Source organism: Muntiacus reevesi, chromosome 11 (genome assembly GCF_963930625.1).
Source record: "Muntiacus reevesi chromosome 11, mMunRee1.1, whole genome shotgun sequence".
In the NCBI taxonomy this organism is placed as follows: Eukaryota; Metazoa; Chordata; class Mammalia; order Artiodactyla; family Cervidae; genus Muntiacus; species Muntiacus reevesi.
In genome coordinates this window covers 48,321,551-48,334,384 of record NC_089259.1, presented here as the reverse complement: position 1 = coordinate 48,334,384, position 12,834 = coordinate 48,321,551, and the positions used below count along the sequence as shown (strand labels likewise).

Below are 12,834 nucleotides of genomic sequence, written 5' to 3'. Positions count from 1 at the left end.
TCTCTGGAGAAAGTTTCCAAATGAAGACTGGTTCTTTTGCTTGAAAATAAATAAGTTTAATAACAAAAGTTAAATAGGACAAGGCAGAAAGTACACAGGAATACTAGACTCAATCATAAAGTCACTGGCTATAGATAACTAATGTTTTTATGAGCATACAATTCATCCTTTTATCTTTTTAGTAAAAATGGAGTCAGAATGCATTATTTTGAAATCTGCTTTACATATCACTGTAGCACAAATGATTCTGATATTATTAACATCCTCTATAGCATGTATAGATTTTAATAAAACCAAAGCTGTGACTACAAAATTCATATAGAGGCAGAATATATTCTTGTGTACCAATTAAATTGAGAAAATGATTATTCTAAAAAATTGAAAACTAGACAGTTGAGAATTAATATTTATTCAAAGTAGGGTAACATTAACTTGTGACTTTTTTCTGTTATTTTTTTGTCTGCATTTCTCCATTTTTCCCTGCTAACAATTTGCCTAAATTGCTCATTGCTCTTTCTTTTTTAAAGAAGACATAAATAATTTTGCCACAAAGTTGTTTTTAATCATAATGGAGATTTTGATATTAACAAATACTTAGAATTCAGATGAAGTCATTTAATAGGAGGCTGGATCTGAAAATTAGGGGATATAAATGGAAATCCACTGCCTAAAGTTTTTGTATCTCAGTTCTCAGAGTCACTCAGAATGATGCGGCTGGAACCCATCCAGAATAAGAGGAACTTACAGGCTCATTGAAATGGAGACAGATAATATATCTCTAACACTGCATGAAGTCCATCTGCGAATAATCAAATTAAGCCTTTAAAGACAGAGAGCACTCTTGACAAGATTCAAATCAATTCCATGAATGATTCAATAAAACTGACTGAGTTTCAGTTATCCAAAACCACCTAGCCAGTCTTGAAAACATGTTAATCTTCTTGGGTAGAAATGTGACCCAAGAGAAATGGGGCTGTATTCATTTGGTGTGTTGCTAAGGTAAGTGCTAGCCAAGTCTTATAACTCATTCCACCACTGTTGTAGTAGAGGCAATGAAAACAGTGAGAATATAAATCTGGTCTGCTGGGCCAGTTCTGGAAAGGGGTTTTTATGCCATTTTCTTAGTTAAAGAGGGTACTGCCAACACAGGGGCAGTTGCTTGAAGAAGTATTAATTCAGGATTTTGCAGGTAGGGAATCAGGGCATCCATATGAGTTCAGATCAAGTAAAAAACTAGGGAGTGTTTGATCAAAACTAAAATAAGTAAGTGTATTATAGGTGTCAGAGACATTACCTTGTCAACAAAGGTCCATCTAGTCAAGGCTATGGTTTTTCCAGTAGTCATGTATGGATGTGAGAGTTGGACTATAAAGAAATCTGAGCGCAAAACAATTTATGCTTTTGAACTGTGGTGTTGGAGAAGACTCTTGAGAGTCCCTTGGACTGCGAGGAGATCCAACCAGTTCATCCTAAAGGAAATCAGTCCTGGGTGTTCATTGGAAGGACTGATGTTGAAGCTGAAGCTCCAATATTTTGGCCACCTGATGCGAAGAGCTGACTCATTTGAAAAAACCCTAATGCTGGGAAAGATTGAGGGCAGGAGGAGATCCGGGCAACAGAAGATGAGATGGTTGGATGGCATCACCAACTCAATAAACATGCATTTGTGCAAACTCCAGGAGATAATGAAGGACAGGGAAGCTCGGCGTGCTGCAGTCTGGATTGCAAAGAGACAGATACGAGTTAGCAACTGAACAAAAAAGAGGCCAGAAGAAAACATGTTGGAAAATAAACAAACAAACAAAGCAAAACAAAAAAACTCTCCTAGCACAAAGTAAGGAGGTGAATAATCAGCTTCTTTCTTCAAGCAAACATTTATGGTAAACAACAATAGAAAACACAGATAATTATTTTAAAAACAAGACCAATATTTATTATTGCCCCAATTGACCCCACATGGATACTTCGTTTTGTGTGCACGCTGAGTCACTCAAATGTAAATGACTCTTTGCGACCCCATGGACTGTATGTAGCCTGCCAAGTTCCTCCTGTCTACGGGAATTTTCAGGCAAGAATACTAGAGTAGGCTGCCATTACCTTCTCTAGTGGATCTTCCTGACCCAGCGATCAAACTCACATCTCCTGCTTGGCAGACGGATTCTTTATCACTGAGCCAGCTGGGATGCCTGGATACTTCATTAAGAAGATTCAGCTTAAAGGAAATGCTTAGGACTTCTAACTTTGGCAAGTAAAGTTTGTTGCATAGAATCATTTCAGGAGAATAAACTACACATATGTTAGCTGACACATTTCTCTCAAATTATTAATAGCTTTGTTGAGCCTTCCAGGGGAAAAATGATACGTTCCTACAATTTACATTATTTGAATTTTTGAAAGAAATATTGACAATGAAAAAAGTTGACATCCCACTGAAGCCATTAGCATGTTAAAACTGAAATTATTTAAGAAGCAGGAATACAAAGGCAGTTATTTTTAATTTTTTGTCAAGAAATTTGGTTATGGACTGAATTTCAAAACTTCCTGGGACACAAGTTAAGCACCCATGCATCACTGCTCATGTCTGACGTTTAAGATAAAACCCACAGTACTTTATCGAGGGACATAAAGTTAATCAAACAAACACCCTGAACATGAATGAATGTGAAAATGTCATGCTCCCAATTGGAAAAACAATATTTTAAGATTCTAATCACCCTCAAATTAATATCTCCATTTCCTGTAATGTTACTCCTGTAATGTATCTCCATTTCCTGTAATGTTAATTTCAGGGGGATGTTTGCTTTTCTTTGACCTTTCAAAATTTATTCTAAAGTTCATGTCGAAAGATAAGAAAACATAGTCAAAATATCTGGAAAAAGATGTGCTCCTCTCTGATTAGGTGCTATCAAAGAATAAAGGAATGGTTGTTGTAGTAGGGATGTGTGGCAAGTGGGAACTGAATCAATTATACTGCATTCATGAAAGGGATGCTCAGCAACCATAAAAATAAACTGGTGCATATACTTCCCAGAATAATGTTGAGGATATATTGCTAGTGGAAAAAAAAAAAAAAACAAACAAACCATAGACCCAAGTGTTTCACACAATTATATTTCTATAAAAACTGCACACACATTTATACACATGCATGCAAATGTCTGCATTAGCCTTAGAACACTTGGCAACACATCAAACTGCTAAAGTGATCACTTCAGAGACCCAGTAGCGGCTGAGGTTGACATTTGCTTCAAATCCTGTGTGTGTGCATCCTCATAATGTTTAAAGTAATGACAACCACGTAGCTTTCTTCATTTTCAATAGTATATTTCAAGTGAAATTTGAAATATTTCAAATTTATATTTCAAATTTCAATATATTTCAAATTAAAATATAAAGAAATCCATCATATACAGCTTTCCTGTTCATGTAAATAAACGTATATACTCACATATGTGTACATTTAAGCAAGAAAGAAACTTTGATATTTACAAACATGACTGCTCATTTTTGAGAAATAACTTTTTTATAGAAATGGTATTTGTTTTGTTTCTATTGGAAAGACCCTTATGCTGGGAAAGATTGAAGGCAAGAAGAGAAGGGGGTGGCAGAGGATGAGATGGCTAGATAGCATCACTGACTCAATAGACATGAATTTGAGGAAACTCTGGGAGATAGTGAAGGACAGGGAAGCCTGGTGTGCTGCAGTCCATGGGGTCGCAAGGAGTCAAACACAACTTGGCAACTGAACAACATTTGTTATGTTGAAAAATTTTGACCTTGTGTAGGTAAGTTAGGGAGCTGAAGTCTGAGAAGCCTGAATTTCTTTACATGATAGAAAAATGTTTGTGTATAGGATGTGGTTTGAGTTGGTTACTGTCAGCAATATGATTTCAACATTGCCTCTGCCACCCCTACAAAATCCTGAATAAAGTCTACATGGTTCATGAAAGGTTTGGGATAAGAGGATTCTCTTGACATAACTCAGAGTCAATTAGAGTGCCATTCAAGGGCAAATGCAAAGACAATGGGATTTGAAGAAGAAGGGACTATGCAAAGTAACTCTCCAGGAATTTTTAGGAATTTAGATGATATTTTACATTTGTCCCAGATATTGCTTAGTAGAGTGCTTCAGGGAGAAAACTCATATAGCTTTGACTGTGTTACCTGCGGTATGTCCAGCACAGAAGGCTGGTTCAAAATCTGACAAAGCTTAACAGTGAGAAGCTATAGCTGTCTTGTTATTTTGAAGGCTGAGTGAGAGTGATTCCAGGGGGCTGCCTAGAGGGGTGATGAGATCCTAATTCAGATGACATCCTGTGAGGAGTGGACCAAGGAAACCAGAGCTGGGACAGCAGAGATGTATGAGTAACGTTGGGGGAAGACTGTGTCTGCACTGAAGTCTGCACAGTGAGAGATCCCCAGCAACGAAGGAGTGGCAACCGAAGAAACCACAGCCACTCCCCACAAAAGAGAAGTAGTCTTTTTTTAATGATTTTATGTATTTATTTAGTGTTGGCTGTGCTGGTTCTTCCTTGCTGTGTGGGCTTTTTCTCTAGTTGCAGCAAGCAGGGACTACTCTCTAGTTGCAGCGCGTGGGCTTTTTATTGTGGTGGCTTCTCTTGTTGGGGAGCTCAGGCTCTAGGGCGTGTGGTTTTCAGCTTCCTGTGGCACATGGGCTCAGTAATTGCAGTTTCCAGGCCCCAGAGCACAGACTGTATGGTTATGGCGCACTGGCTTAGTTGCTGCGAGAGAAGTGGGATCTTCCTGGATCAGGAATCGAACCTGTGTCTTGTGCACTGGCAGGCAGATTCTTTACTACAGAGCCAGCAGGGAAGCCTGGAAGTAGTCTTAACAACAACCGCAAAGCTCAGAAAGTACCAAGGGCAGATCAACACTAGAGTTGAGTAAGATGTTCCTTGTGCTACACTCTCTTCTTTGCTGCCATATAAACTCTGAAGTGCCAGGGGCAGGACAGCACGTGGAGGAGTGCTAGATGGGCCTTAAAGAAGAATGTGAAATTCAAGGTCCTATTTTCTACATTGTGAAAGTGAAGTGAAAGTGAAAGTCGGTCAGTCGTGTCCGACTCCTTGCGACCCCTTGAACTATACAGTCCATGGAATTCTCTAAGCCAGAATACTGGAGTGGGTAGCCTTTCCCTTCTCCAGGGAATCCTCCCAACCCAGGGATTGAACCCAGGTCTGCTGCACTGCAGGCAGATTCTTTACCAGCTGAGCATCAAGAAGGCTAAAAAATTTAAGAACATTCTCTCTTCTCCCAACATAGACATATTTGAGAAAGAAAACACAGAATATGCTAATATTTAAGATCCAGTGGTTTAAAACATATACCAAACACTTATGAAACTAATTTTTGTTTCAGTTTAATACATTTTATCTCTATAATAAATAAAATGTATTTGCTTATTCAGCGCTATTAATTGAGTGCCAACTCTGTGCCAGGCATTTTGGTCTCTGAAGAAATAAGGAGCAGAATGGCAAAATCTTCTCTGTAGGGAGTTTACCTTCCAGGTGGGGTGACCTAGGGCAAAAATGTAATAGGACAAAGTGACGTAGCAACTAGCTCTATCTGAAAAGTAACTCAGCTAAGATCATAGTGACAGGACTGCTAATCTATGATAGAGACATCAGGTTACTTTGGTAGCATAAAATTTAGGTAAATTGGAAGCCATGAAGAAATGCATCATGGGCTATCTTGAGGAAGAGCCATTTGGCCCGAAGGAACATGGGATGCAGAGGATGACTCCATGTCTCAGCCAGGTTGAAAAGTGCAAGGAGATCCTGGTAGTGAAGCCAATGAACAATGAGCCCCTTATTTCAGATGAAACAACTTCCAGGGTAGCTTTCATTACTGGACAGTGACACTGAGCATCACCCAGTTACTAGGGTGGGGGATGTGGCAAATGTGACTGTAAATGTGAAATCTCTGCCTGAGCAGGCAATTGCTTTGTGTAGGTTCCACCTGTCCTCTTGGTCACAGATAAGCTGTTGATACCCTTTTCGACCCCGAATAAATAAAGTCCGTGAACAAGTTCCAGCATGATGAGAAGGCTTCACATTGAGAGCTTGGAGCCCCTTTCCTGGGTCCTGTCTGCAGTCAATTAAACTGGATGCTCCAAAGCAGCAAGCCCTTGCCTGCCAAGACAGACTTCATCCCTTCCCATTGCAGCCTCTGCTCCTGCATCAACTTCTCACTTTTCAGCCTTTCCCTCTCCGTTTCATCATGACATGTTGAGAGGATCTGGGTGCCCAACATGATTGCAGTGAAAGTGTAAACAGAAGGCCCTCAAGGCACAGGAAGATCAACAGAATTGTAGTTAAGGAGGTGAAAAAATCGCTATATTTCTGTCCAGTACACTTAGATGCAAGAGATGAATGCAGGAGATGATCCTCTGGAGCCCACAGAGGATCAGCATACACACTGAGGTCTGCATTACATATACAGTAAAGATCAGAAAAGTCTCTGATTCTCCTCCATCAACATGGGCAGCGATGGTCCAGCTTCTGAGTACATCTTTTGCAAATACTGCAGTGGTGGGTGTGCTCAAGCCAGACACAGCAGCAGTTGAGCATTTGTAGATCTTTCTTCCAGGCTTCAGCTTCAAGCCCCCATGTACTCTTTCTTTTGAATATTTTACTGAAGTAGTTTCTTTATAGTATTGTGTTAATTTCTGATGTACAGCAGAGTGAATCAACTGCCTGTGTACATATATCCGTTCTTTTTGGATTTCCTTTCCATTGAGGTCACCACAGAGCACTAAATAGAGTTCCCTGGGTGATACACTAGGTTCTCATTAGTTATCTATTCTATATGCAGTCATCAGTAACATATATATTTCAACTCAACTCTCCCAATTCATCCCCATCCCATGCCCTCTTGTTGTACATATGTTTGTTCTCTACGTCTGTGTCTCTATTTCTGCTTTGCAGATAAGATCACCCATATCATTTTTCTAGATTCCACATACATGTGTTAATATATGATTATTGTTGTTGTTGTTTGGTTCCTAAGTCATGTACAACTCTTTGTGACCCTGTGGTGTGTAGCCCACCAGGCTTCTCTACCATGGTATTTTCCAGGCAAGAATGCTGGAGTGGGTTGTCATTTCCTTCTTCAGGGGTCTTCCCGACCCAGGGATTGAACTTGTGTCTCCTGTATTGGCAGACAGATTCTTTACCACTGAGCCACCAGGGAAGCCCCAATATATGATACAAACAATAAACGCTGGAGAGGGTGTGGAGCAAAGGGGACTGCCTTGCACTTTTGATAAGAATGTAAATTCGTTCAGTCACTATGGAAGATGGTATGGAAGTTCCTTAAAAAGCCAAAAATAAAACCACCATATGCCTCAGGAGTCCCACTACTGGGCATGCACCAAGAGAAATCCATGTATTCTTTAATAGCATTTCCTTTGGTGTTGCCCTGGGCTGGGTGAGCATGGACTTCAGGAGAGACAAATAGGGTGAGCAGTGTCAGCAGCATGACCAGCATCACCAGGAAGTCCATGTAGGCGACCGGGAGCCTCGTGATATAGGCACAGATCCTGCTACAGACCTCTCAGATGAACCAGACTCTGGTGGCCCCATCTGTCTCTGAGCAGGAGGAGGCAGAAAAATCTTCATTGTCATTTCAGTCCGGAGAGGATGACGCTTGCCATCTCACCAGCTAGCATCCTGATGACCGCATGGTTTCCCAAAATACTCACACAAGTTATTTCTAAAATTTACTTGAACATTTTGTACCATCCCCCCTTTTTTTTCAGGATCTTAAGGTGCATACTGTCCTTCGTAATAGGATACAATGCCCAGACAGGGTTGCCTGGTACCTCGGCTACTCCTGGCCTGCAGTGCACACAGCTTTGACAGCCGTTGGGGAGTCAGGGTGCATCGTGCAGCCAGAGTGCTCATGGCTTGGGTGGAGCAGGCAGAGGCTGAGATTTTTGAGGCAAGAATTCTGAAGCAGGTTGTCGTTTCCTCCTCCAGAGAATCTTCCCGACCCAGGGATCAAACTCATGTCTCCTGCATTGGCAGCTGGATTCTTTACCAATGAGCCAAAGGTTAAAGCTAAAGAAATCGATGTAACATGGGGGACAGATTTGTTCTCCTCTCTTATAGTATGGCTATTAGACAGCAACCAACAATGTCTGCTATAACCCATAGCTTTCCCGTCTCTTTTTCTGCTCCTTGTAGCAAATTCCATGACCATATGGCTCTGAATTCAGTATATGTGTGATGAAGTGAGCATTAAATTGCCTTATGGAAATGTTTTCTCTTCTGTATGCCCCATGTTCTTTTATGCTTTCAAACTTTCATATATGTTCTTACTTCTGCTTGTCATTCCTCTTCCTTTCTCTTCTTATTCAGTCTTCAGGATTTAACCAATGGGTTTTCATTCATTTACTCATTCACTCTATATCTGATCATATCTATTGTTTATTATAAGTCAGGCAAATAGAAATTATGTTGGAGAGAAACTGTGTTGGAGAAGACTCTTGAGAGCCCCTTGGACTGCAAGGATATCAAGCCAGTCAATTCTTAGGGAAATCAGTCCTGAATATTCTTTGAAAGGACTGATGCTGAAGCTGAAACTCCAATACTTTGGCCCCATGATGTGAAGAACTGACTCATTGGAAAAGACCCTGATGCTGGGAAAGATTGAAGGCAGGAGGGAAAGGGGATGACAGAGGATGAGATGGTCAGATGACATCACCGACTCAATGGACATGAGTTTGAGTAAGCTCTGGGAGTTGGTGATGGACAGGGAAGCCTGGCGTGCCGCAGTCCATGGGGTCTCAAAGAGTCGGACACGACTGAGCAACTGAACTGAACTGACAGAAAATTATGAAGGAAAGTGTAGACACAGCTTATGATGGAAGAGATGGAGACATGAAACAACTCAAACAGAGCATAGTAAGTGCTAATATGGAGTTAAGTACTAACATCTGAGCTTTGATCACCTACTTCACCTAAGATAGGAGATTGACCTTGTTGGAGGAGATAAGGCTTAAATGGTACCTGGAAGGAGTCACAAAGATAGGAGGGAAAAGTCATCCTTCCAGCATGTGCAGAGTCCCAAGAGAACGTGGTTCCTTCAGGAACATTAAATGGTAAAGCCCGAATTCCATCCAGCAGTTGGAGAGGAATTTCCTATCCTCCTCATGGAGATTTTATATCAGACTAAATACACTTGTTATATTTGAAAGCTTTATAAACTATCCTATACAAGTCAGTGAGTCATTATGTATTAGTGGAAAAAGGAGGAGATTGAAATTAGATCTATATTTGAATTCTGACACATTCACACATTCTGTGACTTTGGGTAAGACAGTGCCCTCATTTGAGCATCTTTCTTATCTATAAAAGAGGAACAATTATGAAGCTCCAAAATAACTTACTACTTGCAAAACAACTGTAAGTGCCTGTCTCATAATGAATTTTTTAACAAGTATTACTCCTCTTCCTTCTGCCTCAATATTAACTTTGTATTAATTTCTTTCTTGAAATTCTCTCCTCACTTGGCATCCATTATACTCTCTGCTAGTTCTCAGTCTCAAGTCTATAACTGTTGATTTTGGTCTCCATCATGGATTTCTCTTCCATTGATGGATCTTCTTTTCTTTAAAGATTAGTTATCTCTAAGTATTTGCTTGCAAAAGCATCCAAATTTAAGGCTGACTCTATTTCTTGATATACTTCCTAGTTTCAGTGACTTCTTCTAAGCCCATACCCATATTTCAACAGCTATGTGGATAGCAATATTGTGTTATCTATCTATTGCCATATAGGGATTTATCAGATTTACCCCAAACTTATGTCTCAAAGCAACATTTATTACTCCATAGTTTCTGTAGGTATGAATCTGGGCCTTGCTTATTTGGGCCATTGTCCTGTGATCTTTCATAAGGATGTGAACAAAGCATTAGATGGGGCTGAAGTCTCAAGTCTCCACACACACTCGTCTTTGGACCATATTTCCCATGGGTGATTGGACTGAAAGTCTTAGTTCTTTACTGGCTGCTGGGGAGAGGCTATGCTTATCTCCTTGCCACATGGGCCTCCACACAGGACAACACAAATATGGTAACTGGTCTCCCTCAGAGCAAGTAAGAGATTGAAAGTTTACTGAGTTTACTCTGACTTGTATGAGAAAGTTTACTTCTGAGTTTACTATCAGAAGTAGTGTATGCTAAAAGTACATTGATTCTTCAAATATAAGGAAATGGCCCAATGGACATGGTTGTGGGACGGGAAGAGGAAACAAACTAGTCAGAAGTATTACCCTCCAGCCTCTGGTAAATACCAAATTTGCTTTACTATGAATTTGAGACCTTTGGATTTTTTTTTTTAGATCCCACTTATAAGTGAGATCATGCAATAGTTGTCATTCTGTACCTGGTTTATTTCACTTAACATAGTGTCTTCCATTTTTCATCCAAGTTGTAGCAAATGGCAGAATACTTTCTTTCTCAGGGATAAATAATATTCCATTATATATAAATATTGGAGAAGGAAATGGCAACCCACTCCACTATTCTTGCCTGGTTGCAAAGGGTCAGACACAACTAAGTGACTATCACTTTCACTTTCACACATAAATATATGACAGTTTCTACTTTTTTACCATACATTTCCTTGGTCCATTTATCTGTTGATGGACACAGGTTGTTTCCATCTCTTGAATGTTGTGAATAATGCTTCAAAGAACTTGGGGATGCAGATTATCTCTTCAAGATACTAATTTACTTTCCTTTGGATAGATATGCAGAAGTGGGATTGTTGGATCTTGTAGTTCTATTTGTAGGTTTTTTTGAGAAGCCATCATACTGTTTTCCATAGTGACTATACCATTTATATTCCCACCAGCATTACACAGGGCTCATTTCTCTTCACAACATCTTTCAGTTCAGTTCAGGCACTCACTTCTGTCCTACTCTTTGTGATCCCATGGACTGAAGCACGCCAGGCCTCCCTGTCCATCACCAACTACTGGAGTTTACTCAAACTCATGTCCATTGAGTCGGTGATGCCATCCAACCATCTCATCCTCTGTTGTCCCCTTCTCCTCCCTCCTTCAATCTTTCCCAGCATCAGGGTCTTTTCCAGTGAGGTAGTTCTTTGCATCAGGTGGTCAAAGTATTGGAGTTTCAGCTTCAACATCAGTCCTTCCAATGAATATTCAGGACTGACTTCCTTTAGGATGGACTGGTTGGATCTCCTTGCAGTCCAAGGGACTCTCAAGAGTATTCTCCAACACTACAGTTCAAAAGCATCAATTCTTCGGCATTCAGCTTTCTTTATAGTCCAGCTCTCACATCCATACAGGACTACTGCAAAAACCATAGCCTTTACTATGGACCTTTGTCAGCAAAGTAATGTCTCTGCTTTTTATTATGCTGTCTAGGTTGGTCATAATTTTTCTTCCAAGGTGCAAGCATCATTTAATTTCATGGCTGCAGTCACCATCTGCAGTGATTTTGGAGCACCCCAAAACAAAATCTGTCACTGTTTCCACTGTTTCCCCATCTATTTACCATGAAGCGATGGGACCAGACGCCAGGATCTTAGTTTTCTGAATGTTGAGCTTTAAGCCAACTTTTTCACTCCACTCTTTCACTTTCATCAAGAGGCTCTTTAGTTCTTCTTCACTTTCTGTGATAAAGATGGTGTCATCTGCATATCTGATGTTATTGATATTTCTCCTGGTAATCTTGATTCCAGCTTGTGATTCATCCAACCCCGTGTTTCTCATGATGTGCTCTGCATAGAAGTTAAATTAGTAGGGTGACAAGATACAGCCTTGTCATACTCCTTTTCCTATTTGGAACCAATCTGTTGTTCCATGTTCAGTTATAACTGCTGCTTCTTGACCTGCATACAGATTTCTCAGGAGGGAGGTCAGGTGGTCTGGTATTCCCATCTATTTATGAATTTTCCACAGTTTGTGATAATCCAAACAGTCAAAGGCTTTGGCATAGTGAATAAAGCAGAAATAGATGTTTTTCTGGGACTTTCTTGCTTTTTCGATGATCCAGCATATCTTGGCAATTTGATTTCTGGTTCCTCTGCCTTTTCTAAAACCAGCTTAAACATCTGGAAGTTCATGGTTCACGCACTATTGAATTCTGGCTTGGAGAATTTTGAGCGTTACTTTACTGGTGTGTGAGATGAGTGCAATTGTGTGGTAGTTTGAGCATTCTTTGGCATTGCTTTTCTTTGGGATCAGAATGAAAACTGACCTTTTCCAGTCCTGTGGCCACTGCTGAGTTTTCCAAATTTGCTGGCATATTGAGTGCGGCGCTTTCACAGCATCATCTTTTAGGGTTTGAAATTGCTCAACGGGATTTCCATCACCTCCACTAGCTTTGTTTGTAGTGATGCTTCCTAAGGGCCACTTGACTTCAGATTCCAGATGACTGGTTCTAGGTGATTGGTCATACCACTGTGATTATCTGGGTCATGAAGATCTTTTTTGTACAGTTCTTCTGTGTATTCTAGCCACCTCTTCTTAATATCTTCTGTTTCTGTTAGGTCCATACCATTTCTGTCCTTTATTGTGCCCATCTTTGCATGAAATATTCCCTTGATATCTCTAATTTCTTGAAGAGATCTCTAGTCTTTCCCATTCTATTGTTTTCCTCTATGTCTTTGCAGGGATCACTGAGGAAGGCTTTCTTATCTCTTCTTGCTATTGTTTGGATCTCTGCATTTAAACATGTATATCATTCCTTTTCTCCTTTGCTTTTCACTTCTCTTCTTTTCACAGCTATTTGTAAGGCCTCCTCAGACAGCCATTTTGCTTTTCAGTTTCTTTTTCTTG

The 12,834-nt window shown here is 40.2% G+C and overlaps 1 pseudogene; it reads right to left on the bottom strand.

The window, feature by feature from the left end:
- Nucleotides 1-6,114: 6,114 nt before the first annotated feature.
- Nucleotides 6,115-7,925, bottom strand: LOC136144138 (palmitoyltransferase ZDHHC7 pseudogene; annotated as a pseudogene).
- Between the last annotated feature and the right edge of the window lie 4,909 nt (nucleotides 7,926-12,834).